Raw genomic sequence first — 16,656 nt, forward strand, 5'->3', positions numbered from 1 at the left:
TGGGGTTGATGAGTATGAGAGTGGATGTGTAAAAAACAAGTTAGCAGTCACATATGTTGAGTGGACCACAAGAGTCTTCTAGTCTAGGTTCTATTGGTAGACCTTGGAGTGGAAGATTGTCACAGGTTACTCCACTAGGTACATCATAGATGTCAAAAAAAGATAAAGAGAAAGTTAGGGACTCACTTATTGTGATAGATGTATCATTAGTTTTCTCTCATGTTGATGCTGATCTAGATGGCTTTGAGTAGAGCTTGAATGACGAGTTTGAGATTCCATCTATTAAAGTACTTAAGGCACAAGAGGATACTAAAGCATCTAGTAGTGATCGAGTTCCACAAAATTCAAGTAGAGTAAGAAAGTCAAGGCGATGATTAATATATGATAGCTATGTAGCTCATTACTATGCATATATGGCTAAAGTTATGTAGAATATGGAACCTACTTGTTTTGAGAATATAGTGGGTAATAAGTATTGGGATCATGCTATGGATGAAGAAATGGCTACACTTAAGGATAATGACACATGGGAGTTGGTGCCTTTACCTGAATGCAAGAAAGCTATTGGCTACAAATAGGTTTACACTATCACAGATAGATCTACTAAGCACTATAAGGTGTGACTGGTTGCCAAAGGATATGCATAGACTCATGGTATTGATTATGAGGAGACTGTGATTTGAGAGAGATGTGCCATAATCAAGAATCCAAAGGGTATATGGTTGTCACAAAGACAATGTACATTGGATATTTTGAAGAAGTATGGTATTTATGTTTTCCTTTGGCAGTGTTGCTATTACTTGGAGCATTAAGAAACTATCAATAATTACCTTGTCTAGTATAGAGGTAGAATACACAGATGCTATGATTGTAGCATATGAGATAGCTTGGTTGCACAAGCTACTTTGTTATTTGGGGATGTATGTGGATAAGAAGGTTATCATTTATTGTGATAACCTTAATAGCATTCAATTGGCTAGGAATCTAGTGTATCATACATGGGACAAAATACATAGAGGTCCATTACCATTTCATTTAAGAGCAATTTCTAACAAGTGATACTGAATTGGTTTACATCAGCATAGAGGATCATGTTGCTAACATTTTCATCGAGGCCTTGGAAGATGAGAAGCTTCAACATCTCGGAATTATGCTTGGAGTTCAGAAGCTCATTTTAAGCTTGAGGGGAAGTGTTGAGATGTCAAGCTCTACATGAGTGGTTGGCATCCACTATGCACCTTAGTGATATGGCAGGATATTATTCACTAGCATGCTAGGTGATCAACATGAGGATACATCAGTGATTCTATAGCTAGACTACACACACATAGTCCATCCTTGGTTATGGCATATTCATTGTGCCACCTCTTCTTTTCTTAGTGGGTTCACATTTAGTGAATGCATGCACATATGTTATGGTACTTTCATATTAGTCTTTTATCATATTATGAACTTAGCTATTTTTATATGAAAGAAGAAGAATAAGATTTCATCCCTATCTCTTTGCGTACTCAAGTCTCCATCACTTTTGTGAAAGTGCTCTTGGTCCCTTCACCTCTCTCCCCTCCTGTCTATTTTCAACCCAACACCAAGATCATCACTCATGACTTTCAACAAGGGTTCTAGTGTCTCAATGGAGAAGGAGATACCACCGATGCTCCCCATACACCCCAATTCATGCCTTAAAAAGATCAATGATGCTCTCCTCAATAGATTGCTCAAAGCTCAAGTAAACCATGATAAAACCAGCCAGCCATGTACATCCATCTAGTATGAACCATCAAGAGGGGGTATCAACACTAAATAGGCAAGGGAAACATGCTCGTCATGAGAAAATATCAACCCCTAACTAAGTATGGTGGTGACCTAAATATTATACCCCAAATGCAACTCAATGGGTTCCTAAAGCTTTGCTCAAAGCACAAGAATACTACACTAGCAACAAGCTCATCTGGTTGTGTTGAACCTCACATACAAGGCTACCCTAATATCCCCATACATAAATCCTCAGATGCCAAACCTCCACAACCAAGGGGTCAAGCACCATGACCACGTATACCTGATCATGTCCCTCAAGAAGCCTACAACATAAAAGAACCACATGCACTACTAGTTAATCCTATAAAGAGCCCAAGCTCTAGACACTAGCAAACAAAAAGCTAAAGAGCTTATTGCAACTTAGGTTTCATGAGAGTAGACCTTGAAAGAACAATTAATCACCTCCTTCAAATGAGTTTTTAGTATTGAGACCATGCCCAATGAGCTAGCTAACCTCAATCATCTTCCATAGACTAACTCCTCGTTCTTGCAACATTGGTTTACTCTACGAGCATAATGGGAAAGATCGAGATATCAAATCAAGACAAATGCACATTAACGGTGTGCCATTAAGATGTCATAGTATGATTCTACTTATGTTGCCCCAACATAATTTCAAATACTTGCTTTAAACTATAAATGTATGTTGGAAGGTAATGTGATGTTCCATCCATACATGGCTCTAGTCTCCTTAGCGAGGAAGACCTTCATATTGCTAGTCGAATTGGCTCAAGGGATCTCCTCTCATTGATGTTTTGACATATATTACCCATATTGGTATCCACCCACAAGATATGGACCATTATGCTGCCATGGAATATAATCCACATTTCTATGAGTGGTGGTTGCAAACATAGTTGAACTCTCCTTGTATATAAGCTGGTGGGTTAGCACATCAAAATCAAATCCTCGCTATGATCCTCTTGCGCAATCCTAGAAGTATTGCAATCCATTGGGAGGAGGAGGGGTTTGCATAAACTCTACATAAAGTCTGCAAATCGATCATTTTATAACTTTTCTGATATGTAAAAATTTCTTTGTGTTTGTGTAAGGCGTGAAGCTTTAGCCTTTCTTGGCAAGTTGTATATATATTTTTGATTCTTAACAAACTCAATACTCTTTGAAAACTCACCCCAAGATTTTGTTAGACTTTGAATATGGTTGGACAAGGAGACAAAGCCACATGTGAAAGGAACGTGTTTTCTCCAATCAATGGAATCAATAGTGTAGTACTGTTTAACCTCTCATGGCATCAATTGCAATGCATGGCTATTCAAAATTTCCACATCATTATTTTGAGGTGCAAGAATGGAATTCGCACTAAAGAATGATTGATAATCATCTATATGATGCATATTTTGATAGACAATTTGTATCAAGTCCTACATCAATCATCCCTTCAATATCATTGTAGATGGAATCTATAATATGTTATTACCATGTAATAGATCTTTTCCATCCCTAATACCTTGCAACCACACAATAAAATGGTCCTCATTCATAGTCACTTGCATATTGTGTGTAAGTTTCAACACCTTGATATGTTGCTAAACTAGAGTAGCATAGAATTGCACCAACAATATCCTCATAGTTACCCTTTTTCACAAGAGGTAATACTTACCTGAAATGCACACATTCATACAGAAACGTTTTTCTTAAACCTCCTAGTCCATCCAAGAAAAAAAGTGCACCTGAATAAATATCAATAGCATTCATTATTGCCAAAAGGAATTTATTTGTCCATCATTAAGCATACATTCTATGTGTGAGAATATTCTATCTTCTTCAACTTTGTTATAAATTTGTGTTGGAAGTATTCTCTCTATCCAAATTTATTAGATGATGAGGGCGCAAAGTCACGTCCTCATCATCACTATTTGTGTTGAAATTTGAATCTGAATCTGCATCAAAATCTGACCTTGAAGAATCCTCATTCTTACAGGTCTTTGATCAGGAGATACCAAGTCCTCTCCACTCTCATAGCAGTCCTAATCAAGGTGTCCAATGTATCATTTTGACCCATCTCCACATTGGCAAATTTGGGGTTTCTAATTTTACCCCTTAAGCCCTTCATAAAATAAGTGATCTGCATTTCAACTAAAGGTGCAACTGTTAGATATGATCAATGCCCCACCCTCATTAGGTGCTACCAATGATCCATGGTGCTCAAAGTTGTAAGGCCCCCATTATGAGGAGAAGCCAAATGTGAGCCCGGACATTGGTTGAGTCCTGACTTGTATATCAGATGAGGTCTATGTGACCGGATGGCAAAAAGGTGACTGTTGTGGGTCTGATCTTTGGGTTAGACGGAGTGGTTAAGCTGGTAGCAACTCGAGGCACATTGCATTGAGTTCCGGGGGCAGCGCCCCCGGCCCGATGGTAAAGGGAATATTCCTTGGAATATTCCCTGACCGACTAGTGGAGGCTCATATGGTAGGTCGATCAGCAGGCCAACCTAACGACCTTCGCGGGCTATAAAAGCTAAACCCCTTCGCAGCCATCTCTCACTCATCTTTCGCCCAGTCAGAGTTGTTGTTCCAGCTAGCCTTAAGCTCTTCACCTATCTTCTGTCTAGATCTCCATCTAAGCTTCACACAGTGGAAGCGCACGGGTGGACAGAGCCATCTTTGTATCAGTTGTTTGGAGTTAAAGAATTTACTGATTCTCCTCTTATCTGTTGTGTACTCTCTATCTCTTTCTCAGATTCTGTTCGCTGCGCCGTGTAATATTTTACAGCAACATCAACATCTAACCTGTTCAGCAAGTTCTTAAACTTGTGGGCATAGTCCTTCACCAATATATTCTTTTGGTTGATCTTCTTGATCTTCCTTAAAATATCTCCTAGAGTTTTGTCCTTATGGAACCTGCCTAAGAATGTTTTCTTTAAGGCATCATATGTATTGAAAGCTACCATACCGTAGCTGGCAAACTAATCCATTGCCTTTGCTTGTAAGGTAGTAGCAAACTGCTGCTTCTTGACTTGATCCAGGTACATCTAGTTGAATCCACTGGCTATCCACCTTGTCTCGAATTGTGCCACATGGCAGTCATGGTCTTCCTTCTTTTTGCTTGAAAGTTTAGATGCTCGAACCTTCGGATTAACAAGCTGAGGTGGGTTCATTATGTTGTGCTTCTTGGGCTTCCTTTGAGGTGGTAAAGGATTAAAGTTCACAAATATCTAATATGGGATTCTTGCACTCCGCAAAAGAAATGTCCTCCCCATCACTATATGTTGTAACCTCTCAAGTGCCTGTCTAGGAAGAGTATCATGTTGTCCAAGTGGTAGTATTGCGCCCTCATCATCATCTGACAAACTTGGAGATTCTGTTGAGGTAGCAAGGGAATGAAATGTTGTCGAGATACCTACTACAGATGTATCCCCTTCCAAAGAATTTTTCCTTGCATCAATAAATTATGCTTCATCCAGCCTACCTAGGTCTTTTCCTCTCCGCTCCTAGCATTCAGCCCTGCAGCTTGTTGTTGTTGTCTTACTAAGACTTCCCTGAATTCTCGGGATCGGCTCCTAGTAAGGATAGGATTGGACAAATAAGGGTAATGGTTTGACATGAAGGTTGCCCATAGAAGGGACCTTATACACCCTCAATGCCATTATCCCTCATGTCACTAGATCGTGCATCCTAATTTGACAAAAATTGGTTCTAGGCCTGCACCTAAATTAAGAAATTTATTTCCATGAAATTGGCAGGGATCATCAAAGTGTTATGGCTTCTCCATGCTATAACAAAAATATAGGAACATACCAATTTTTTGGCACATGCAAATTCATCACATCCATAATGTCTACACAGTTTCCAACAACCATAACCGAGAACATTCATAGACACATAATTCATGATCAGCCACTTAGAAAATTAGAGAAAAGAGACATAGTAATAGAAATAAACCATCAATGACCAACCAAGCATGGCACTATCATTCTTCATTTTTAGTTTCATTCGTTGGATCTCAAAAGATACAACTGTCTGAATATCAGGACAGGCACCTGCATTTTAGGTAAGGGTATTACATGACATATAAAGTTGGTTTCACATAGGCCGATCTCTCATAACACATGCACACAAAGATTAAGGTATGAAATAGAATTAAATATATGGCAGAATTCAAGTCCTAACAGCATGAGTGTAAGGGTCCTTAGCTTCTCTACCTATGACTGATCCCAACACTAGGTTTTAAAGAGCTATTAAAAGAGCTAGAAAAGAAAAGGGATCAACTAGATGAGGAGAAGAAGTTAGCATTAACAACTTTGAAGAAGGAAAAGAGAGACCATGCCACATATCGACAATAGAAAACAAGAGAGATTTTCAGTCTAAAGAAAGAACATGTTGCTACTAGAAAAGGTAATGACAAGAAAAAGAATATGAAGACCAAAGAGGAGGCTCAGTAGAGAATATCAGGCAGCTAATGGAATTGGGAAAATGAGACAAAAAAATCCATGCATAACTATTCCCAACTCCAAAAGCAACTAGAATATGAAGTGTAACAAGGGAACATCCTCACCTAAACTTGGCAAGAATAGTAAATCACACAAGAAATCCTTGCTAAATGGCAAAATCAAGGGCTAGAGATAGCAAAGGAAAAGGTGAGTTAGTGGAAAGAACATGGAAAGAAAAGAATGTGGATGTGTTGCAGAACATGGCCACCTGTTTAGCATAAGCAAAATGTGAAAGAAGCTTAGCAGTAAAAAAAAGCTATGATGATTGAAGCAATGATACAAGTTTAGCAAACAAGGCTTCATTAACACATTACTTGAGGTTTGGGAGCTTTGCAAGGACAATACTATGGATAATCTCAAGAAAAAATTGAACACACCATGCATGCACTCCGGCGCAGTTTGAAGGTGACAATTCCCCAACAAGAGTACAATATGTTAAAAGAATAACATGTGCAAAGTCTTAGCAAAATGGTGCTCTCCACAAAAGAATTGATGATGATTGGGATCGCCATCATTAAGGAATCCACCCAAACCATGGAAGCACCACCGTCATCACCCTTTATACTTGAAGTAGATTGGGAACATGAAAAACATGACCAATCAGTGTCCCCACAACCAAAAACCACCACAAAAACTCAAAGGGCACTCACCCCTCTAGGAAATATTACAGAAGTCATGTAGAGAAAAAGGGAATGGGTGGAAAAAAGTAGAAAGAAGCTCACTAGCACTAATCAACCAATGCTAGACATAGCCTTTTTGCAAAGAGAGGAGTGCTTGTCACTCAACTGGGATAGAGAGCTCATCACTCGAGAACAATGGGAGGCTCCGGAATTGCCTACGCAATTTACTTTTAGCTTTTCGTGTGGACTCAAAAAGGTATTGCCTATGATTGTTGTGCAGAAGGTAATCTAGGTATCATTAGGGCTAGGGAAAACATGGCTAGAGTAAAAAATTCAAGACCCTAGGTTGTGGTAACTCAAATCAATAGATTATTGGCATGACAAGGTGTTTGAGGTGCCATTCGGATTGTGAAGAGTTGCGAGTCTTAGTCTACATGGAGAAGGAATAACTTGGATGATAACATGGAAGCATGCCAGGGGACTTTCAGTAGCTTGCTACCATCCAAATGAGGAAACCCCACTTACATGCCTTATCCTAGGCATGACATGAGTTGACTTTCTGTAGCTTGCTACCATCTAAATGAGGAAACCCCACTTACATGCCTTATCTTATGACATGGAGTTGACTACAGCTCTGCAAGGCATGGTAGGCATGATTTTCCTTTGATATACAATGTCAATGCCGAAAGGTAAAAAGATAGCCTTAAGAGAAAGACTCGATTCCTTGTTTCAAACAATTTGTGGAGGATTTCTCTACCTATCGAGATCCCCCTTTCATTACAAGGTGCAATTATTTAAGATTGCTTCTCCAATTGCTCAACCAAAAGAAGGCAACAGAAGAGGAGGATCTCCAACCATTGTTCTTTGATGTGAATATAGGAATAGACAAATATGCCATGGTAAGAGTAATTTTTCATGCTACATTGCTATCGACATACCATTTTGAGCTACTTGAAGACATGAATATCAACCAATTCATGAGTTGTAGCTACCCTTTCCTCCCAATGACACTCCTGCTAGCAAGGTTCACATTAATCCAAACCTAATTTCATTCCCCACCACAAACTTGTCTAAAGCACAATGATACTATTGGTTACCTTTACACCTCCAACCGGCACCAATTACACATGGATCCCATCAGACCACAGAGTTCCATGGGGTTGGCACAACTCTAGGAGGGGGGTAATGTTAACACCATCTACAAATGCATAATAAGGATTGTGCAGAAGAAGGTAGAAGAAAAAGTGAAAAATTAAAAAGTTGTATGAAAAGAAGAATTAAAAAATAGCTTTGAAATTAGAAAACTACTTGGAATTATTTTTGTATAAGAGCTCTGGGCTCGCTCCCGTTGAAATTGTAACAATTAATCTCAGCCAAGCTAGCCTATAAATAAGTAAAATAATGTAAATGGTGTGTGCTAAAAGTGTGAGAATGTCAGTCTAGGCAAACACAAATGAAGGGTACCCAAAATTTAAGGCCATGTATAAAAACTGGAAAGTGAATGCATAAGCTCATTCTTATAGTGTGCAATATTGTGATCTCTCTTCTTGCTTCTTGCTTTTACATAGAGAGAGAGAGAGAGAGAGAGAGAGAGAGAGAGAGAGAGAGAGAGAGAGAGAGTATGTGTGTGTGTGTGAGGTAGAGTGAGGGACCGATTAGAGAAGCTCTTGCTTCCACTTCTTCTTCTTCTTCTTCATGGAGCTTGTTTGGAGATTGAGGCACATGAGGTGGAGCTCACTTGTAGTGCATCACAAGGATCATGGAGCGATTGATGAGCCTTCCACGAATAGACTACAACAAGAAGGTAAATCAGTGAATCCGCTATACTTCTTGGAGAGTTGCAATGGTTAGGTGAGAGGTAGCCATAAGTGCATTGCTCAAAATTCTTGAAACAATAAATGGTCTGTAAGCCCAGTGGTCTAGCTTGCGAGAGCAACAACATATATTGCTTCAAACTCTTTTTACTTACTCTACATAGCATGGAAGGAACAATGTTGAATAACTTCATCAAAGTTTTCCTTTCTAGTACATACATCCATTCCAATGGCTAATAACTCAAATAAATCTATCGTAGATTGGCATTTCTTTCTTTTTTTTAGCTCATCCAGTAGCCCATTATTATATTCCATCCTAAAGTTGACCATTGCCACTTGTTGCTTCTACTTTTGAGAAGCCTAATATTCTCTCTTTGTTTTTCTATATTAAATTTAGTCTTTCTATTGAAGGATGGAGAGCTTGTGGAGGGCTCCATTATTGCAAGAGATTTTCCTATAAGACCAACCAAATATATCATTAGTGGATGCTCACTTTTCATTGAAATATGAAAAAATCTTATATTGATTTACAATAATACTGACTATGCATATAGGAGGCCATTGTACCCTAGGAAGAATGTAAAAGAGGAGTTGAGAGAGTCTACAGAGAGAGAGAGAGAGAGAGAGAGAGAGAGAGAGAGAGAGAGAGAGAGAGAGACACACACACACAGAGTGTGTGTGTGTGTGTGTGTGTGTGTGTGAATGTGTGTTGCTTTAAGCTATCAAACATTATTGACTACAACATTCTAACTACCAACCTCTTTCTACACTTCATTAAATGAAAAAGAAATTATTTTTCTAGGTCTAAATTACCAAATTTATTTTTTATTGGATTTAACTATTGAGATTATCTTTTAGCTTATAAGTACTTCCAAGTGTCTACTTTAAGTGCCAAAAAGCAATATCCTAGACATTATGTTCTAAGGCTACCTATATATTCTTTCACCCCACACCATTTTAATACGAATTCTAAGGATTGGATTCATTATCTTGCTATATATATTGTTATAAGTTTTGGAAAGACTTTCTTAATATTAATAATGGGAGTAGTCTCTAATTACCTACTATCAACCTAACATTCATGTTTGAGTCTTTAGAGCATATATATATTCCAAGGAGTTGGATCTTTTCTTATCATGGCTATGGCTCTATTAATCTCTATTGGCATCCCTTCTAAGATAATAAGAATCAATCTAAGGTCTTCCCATTCCATCAATTCTCTAAGCTATGTAGGTGTTTGGGTCAAGCATTAAATACTTGAGTTAAAAGATACATCTATTCTTCCAAAATTACATATGCTTAGGATAAATAATGTTATTCAGTAAAATATAAATTTCTTTAGAAGGAAGGAAGGTTTATTTGTAATAGAGTTGGTTGGTTTTTTCTTCAATTATTTATATATCTTAGACTTGAGTACTTCCCCTACACTTCTAGTACTAGCCAATTTACTTCCACTTTCTTTGTTTTCTTAGATTTTAGATGAAATCTTCCAACTATTTTGGTATAAGAAAAGAATGAGTACTTCCATAATCAAACTTTTGAATGACTTAGTCTTATAAGTTACGAAAACTTCAATGACAGAGAATTGGTGATTTTCTTCTTTATTCTTAACAATAGCATGGATCGATACTTTTTCAATTTTTCACCAAGGTACATTCTTTGGGTTGGCCTATCAAAGTATTCACTCGAGCTTTGATTGCACCTCTACACCCACAACCTCAATTATTATTATTGTTTCCATGGCCTCTTCTAGTTGTTTGATTGGAATTAGGGTTTTGAGGAAGATTTAGGTAGTCAGCTCTTAGATGTTCAATTTTTCTACACCAGTAGTACTATCTATTGTTTGCTCCTTTAGTAATGACATTAGCCCATCCATTTTCCTATAGCATTACCCATATTAGCCCTATAGTTTGCATCATCCCTTCCATAGTTGTTTCATAGGGTAGTTTCATTGGCCATTCCGAGTGATCTTCTTAGCTATGGGATTTTTTTGCATGAGGATATATTTGAGGATTGTTGGGCCTCATTTATTCAAAATAAGCATCCAAATGTAGATGCATCCCTAGGCACAACCTCTCAATTTTCTGAGTTGTGCTCATTAGTGTGATCACTTGAGAAGGCTCACAACATTGAGTAATACACTTTCAAGGTTAGTTCAAAATGAGAAATGATGTAGAGCTTGTTCATCTTGATGGACTCAAAGGATGGGGGCAAGTATCATCTCTTAACTACTTCCTTGATTTGTTTCCAAGTTTGGAAAGCTTCAGTTACTACCTTATCAATGCACCATTGTTTCCACTAGAATCTAGCATTGCTAATGAGATGAAGGTATGTGGTCATGGATTGATTGGCTATGATAGTTTCAACAAGCATAAAGTAATCATCGATGACTTCAATCTAGTCTTCTACATCATTAATGAGATCAATTAGATAGAATTGGATGGCACACTAATGAAATGACTCACATTGAGAAATACTTCTCAAATGAGGAAGTAATCAAAAGCATGTAAACAACCAAGTGGCTAAGGAGGGAATAGAAGGAGAGAAGAATGTGCAAAGAAGAAAGGAACACACGTATGAAAGTGTACCTTTGAGCAGAAGTAAAGTCATACATCGATGCTTGGGGAGTCGAAGAAATACAAAGACGAATGCTTTCTCTCAACACCTTCTAGCATTGAGTCCAAAACCTGCAATTGAATGACAAGGAGCTTGGACAAGTCAATATGTTTGTTCAATGCCTTTAGAGTTGAATAATAGGAGACAATCAGATGACCTTGAGCATAGCACCTTGGAGAATAGAATTAAATTGAGTACCTTCAAAATCCCACTTGCTATTCAAATCTTGTGTCTTGAAGGCCTAGCCACTCAATTGTGAGGCTAATCAAATTGTTTAAATTCAAGGAATCCTAAGCTAGAACTCAACATTAATATTGGCATTCGATTATAAGGCTAAGTTAGGTCTCATCTAGGTTAGTTTTGTGCAATCAAATCTTGTACTTGGGACCTTGTGTGAGGATGAATGAAAGTCCTAGATTCAATGCAAAATCAAATCAAATGATCAAGAACTCTACCTGGCATCTAATACTTACTGAAGAGCTAAAATCAAACTCTTTAAGAGTTCTTGGAATCAAACAACATCATCATCATCACTTATGATCAAACACCATGAGAATCGAATGTTTGTGCCTTAGGTGGAATCAATGCCTCGGAGACTTGCAATTGAACACTTCGTTAGAATTAGAAAATCAAACTTGAGTCAAATGTTGTGGAAGCAACCAAATTGTATGACTATTATGGAATCGATTGAGCGATAGAGATATTAATAACGATGTATAAAAATATAATTTTATAATGATGTATATATAAATATAATATTGATACATATAAATGTTTACTATTATTAACGAAACACTTGGGGGACTATGGGTTATTGAGGCTAACAAACGAGTAGACGATCATGCACATGAGGGGGATGCTGAGCTACATGGTGCCAAAGTGGCCTCAAATAGGAAAGGATGAGGGTAAGAGGATATGGAGCTCACTCGAGTAGGGGGTGTACTATTTAGCAGCGATGTCAAGGTCCTTGCCCATCACAATGGTGGTGCCCACCACACCAACCACACATGGGTACCTACAAGGGCAACATGTCTATCATAGAGGACTTCATCATCTCCCCATGTAGCAAGTCACCGATGCCATCATTCTCCATGGACCCATGAGCAAGAAGGGATCAATACCTCATGCACCAACAACTTGGGGTGTAGTACACCATGGAAATAAAACTAATCTAGATTTTTGTCACTATATTGCAAACTAGAGTTTTAGTAAAGTTTCGATCATGGATAGGTAGGCAGTAGCACAATGAGAATTTGAGAGAGAGAGAGAGAGAGAGAGAGAGAGAGAGTGTGTGTGTGTGTGTGTGTGTGTGTGTGTATGTGTGTGTATTTGATATAATCTCTATCTTTTCTTTACTACTTATTATTCAAAGCTTTAGCTTGTTGACTCTCAAACCAAGGAGAAGGTCACCAAGCCTGTGATATCTCGACTTTAATTTAAAAAATTTCCAACTTCTCGCAAAATGGACTTTAAGAACTCTAAAATCATTAAATAGAGAAGATCTCGAGCAAAAAGACCCGAGGATCATAACCTGACATTTTCTCGATTAACAAGGACTGTGGCCACCCATCACGAAAGTTACCACGTGAATGAGAGTCATGAGCCATATTAGTCATTAGTCAATGTGTATAATATGGATGGTCCAAAAATATTAGATTTTTGGACAAGACTGGCATATTTTAGATATTATTTATTATAAATATCTTAAAAATATACGAAAATTTCTAGAACAAGATGTCATGTAAAAAAAAGCAAGTGGTTTTTTTTCAGCTAGTTTTGGAGATTTAATGCAAAAAAAAAATTCGATTGGCAAAATCGTGCACGTCACGATCGCAATTTACAAGTAGCAAACAACATTTCAAATAGGGAGAAGAAGAAGGAGTGATCTAGAAGATTTCAAACCAAGTGTCTTGGCCGTGTCTTGGGGTTTTATCCCCCTTTCGGAGCCAACGAAACCATCAGATTTGTGATTTCGAGCATCAAATTGCTGATTTCGCTAGGATTCCCTCCATAAAGAACTCTTCTTCTTATCCACAACCCTTCCTCTCTAATTTAGCTATAAATAAGAGGCATGGGGAGCCATTGAGAGGAATCTAAGTAAGAGGGGAGAAGCCCTTCTCAGGAGTATAGAACAAGAGGGAGTGAGGCAAGAGAAGTGTGAGCACGGTAATTTCTCATCAAGAAGACAAGGAGGATACTCCACGAGCTCTCAAATTCAATTCATCTATCCCTTCTATCCTATTCCTTCCTATGGAATCAAGACTCTTCTCGATTTCTCGAAATCTTTGGTGATCGCTCCTCCCCCCCCCCCCCCCCGGTCAATCAAAATTCCATCAATCTAATTACTCCCAAGCTCCTTCACCAAAATTTCCTTTTTTTTTTGTCTTGTGATAAAGACCATGGCCTCAAAGAAGAAAGCTATGAAGGTCACAGAGGCAGGAGCTGCCAATAACGTTGTGATTACAATTACTACAAACGGAATGGCGAGTATGGGGATTACAAACGAAGTCACGAATACCATCAACGAAGCACCCGTCACAGATCTTCAAGTACTAATTTTCTTAAATAAAAGCAGCCAACGTGCCTTTTTTCCATGAATAGACAACATAAGCTGCATGCAAAAATTAAGATTTTATTCGATTCATGCATATGATTTCTTTGAGGAATTCTTAACCACAAATTCTAAGGGTTAACTTAGGTATGTACTAGATGAACCTATGCAAGTACAAGGAAGGTACTGTCCCTAAAAGATTTAATATTTCTACTTTTTGTGTTGATCAAATGAAATCTCTGAATCACAAATGCTAATCCTCTCAGTATATAAGAGACTTTGAGATGCAATTGCCAAATGATACTATTTGTAATTAAACTAACAAAGATTTTCTTTTATTGCCAGCAAAGACCTACAAAACTCCAAGGGAGTTATCCTCAAGTAAGAAATTCTTGCTTAAATTCAATCTAAACTAATCCCCAAGGAAGAGGGAATCCATGAAGACTATTGGAAGGTATTTCCACTTATGCTAATTTGTCTCGAAGTTATTTTGCCACTTATGCTAATTTGTCTCGAAGTTATTTGGTGTCACTTATAGTTATTTTGCCACTTATACTAAATTGCCTCAATGTTATTATTTTTGGAAAGAAAAGATTTGTCTTGAAAATAAAATTGTTAAGAGTTTATGTATAATGCATTTGAAATAAGATGTTTGTGATTGTAAGCTAGGTATTGATCTTTTCTAAAATCGTCAAGCTAAAAGATGGATGACTAAGTACAAATCACTGACTAAGACAATATTCTGGTCAACACAAAATGCCAATTGAGGCAGTGTTCTTGATGGTGCTAGACCTCCCCAAGGCCAGCGTGAATAAAGCCTACTCCAAGGGATTTTTCTTTTTTGGTTTTGTATTAGTGAGTTTAAACCAATCATGACGCGAAAGGTCTTATTGTAGGGAACTCTAGTTGGCAAGAGGGAGGTGAGGATACCAGGGGGCTGCTCTGGACATAGACTCCTTAGGCTCTTACAAACTACCAACTACCCTTCGATTTCAAGACTGTGTTCTGGAAGTTCCAATACTGATTGGGGAATGAAACTTGGAGAGCATAATACTTTGAACAAAATACATTGTAAAAGTCATTTTTTTGAAAGGAACTATTAAGAAGGAATTTCTTTACTCTATTTTTGTATCGTAAATTATAGGCATGTAACAAATTTGTATCAGGAGATAATTCAAGGAATCTAATTTTATATGTTGAACCTAAAGTTGTAGATAATTAAATAACCAAAACTACTCTCTTTAGGGAAGTGGGAGGATGGACCCCGGACATCCAGACCTATGGCTAGGTGGTCTCGGTAAGCCAATAGCTTTCCTAAGAGGAATAAAAATCACACTTGATGAACCATTAGAAACCAGAAAGACTGACTCACATCACTTTAAAATCTGCTAATATTAATTAGCCGCTAGTAATAGATTAGACAAAAAAAACTCAGGTCAATCCTCATGGGAGCGTGGCTAGAACTTCCACTGCGGGTAGACTCAAGCAAGCCTAGTTAGCAAACTTCGAGGGTTTTATCAAAATCCTGGATGGTGCTTCCTAGGACATCTCTTGATGGGCATACTGCCAAGAATAGCTCGAGTGGCATGTTACAAAGCCTATGTGGCAAAAGGAGAGATGATGAGAAGTTGGTTTATGGTGGGGTACTCTCTCTGACCCTTTTGGAAGGGTGTTCTTTATAACACTACACATTTTCTTTTTCATCATTATCTCCTCTTTTCTTTCTTATGTATGTACTCTATCTGTCTTTCCTTAGGCAATCATGATTGCAAACTCTCTCTTGCCATTCCTTTCATAACCTCTCTCTATTCCTCTCTCTCTCTCTCAAAGCTTGGTGTGTCTGCATAGGTAAGAGAGTCTCAGACATTGTCCTATGAGTCTATGAAGGCTTGCTGACAATGCTACTATATGCAATAATGCTACCAATGCAAAGAAAAAGAAAAAGTAGAAAGAGGAGAATAGCAAGTCATATTTTGAAGAAGGAGACACTCCAATTTAATACTATAGTCCATCCTGCCAGTCACATACATATTTTCTCCTATTAGTGCACAGGCAAATAGCCTGTGTGGTGTACACATGGTAGCCCTAGCCAAGCCTCCACCCCTTGATGATTGTGTTGCACATGAACATCTAGCAATCATGGTTTGTAGTAGGCATTTCCTAGTACATACCATTGGTTCAAGTCGTCAAGTAGCATAAAGGATTGGAGCACAACCACCCCATAGTACTTGAATGGAAGAGAGGTGTCACTCGTTGTAGAGACGAGTTCATGCTCAACCGCCAAGACCCATGGACCACTTATTGTTCAAGTTTTCAAGCGAGCACTAATGGAAACTCTCACATAGTCGACACGTTATCCCTCCCTACGAGTGTAGTGAGCTTACCTTGATGCCCGATTGAGTTGCTTCCTCTCTCAATAACTTTGATAGCTCCACGATTTGTGATGCATGCTCAAGCATCCTCAAGCCTCTTCCTCCAAGCTCCATCCTCCATAGCCACGTGCGAGATGAGAGAAGAGAGTAGAAGAAGAAGAAGAAGAAGAAGAAGAAGAAGAGATGAGATGGTGGAGGGCTTCACCTCCAAGATCCCTCACCCTCACACACTCACTCCCTCACTCACTCACACTCCCTCCCTCAAGCACTCACAAGCAAGCAAGAGAAGAGAATAAGAGAAGAAGAAGAAGAATCCACTTTGCCACATACCAAAGAATGAACTCTCATTCACTTTTTGAACTTTATATACAAAACCCTCTTTCTCTTGGGCGGTCATTCCCTTTTTACATGG

Source organism: Lygodium microphyllum, chromosome 3, assembly GCF_053477565.2.
Source record: "Lygodium microphyllum isolate KBCC chromosome 3, Lygodium_microphyllum_v1.1.10, whole genome shotgun sequence".
NCBI lineage: Eukaryota > Viridiplantae > Streptophyta > Polypodiopsida > Schizaeales > Lygodiaceae > Lygodium > Lygodium microphyllum.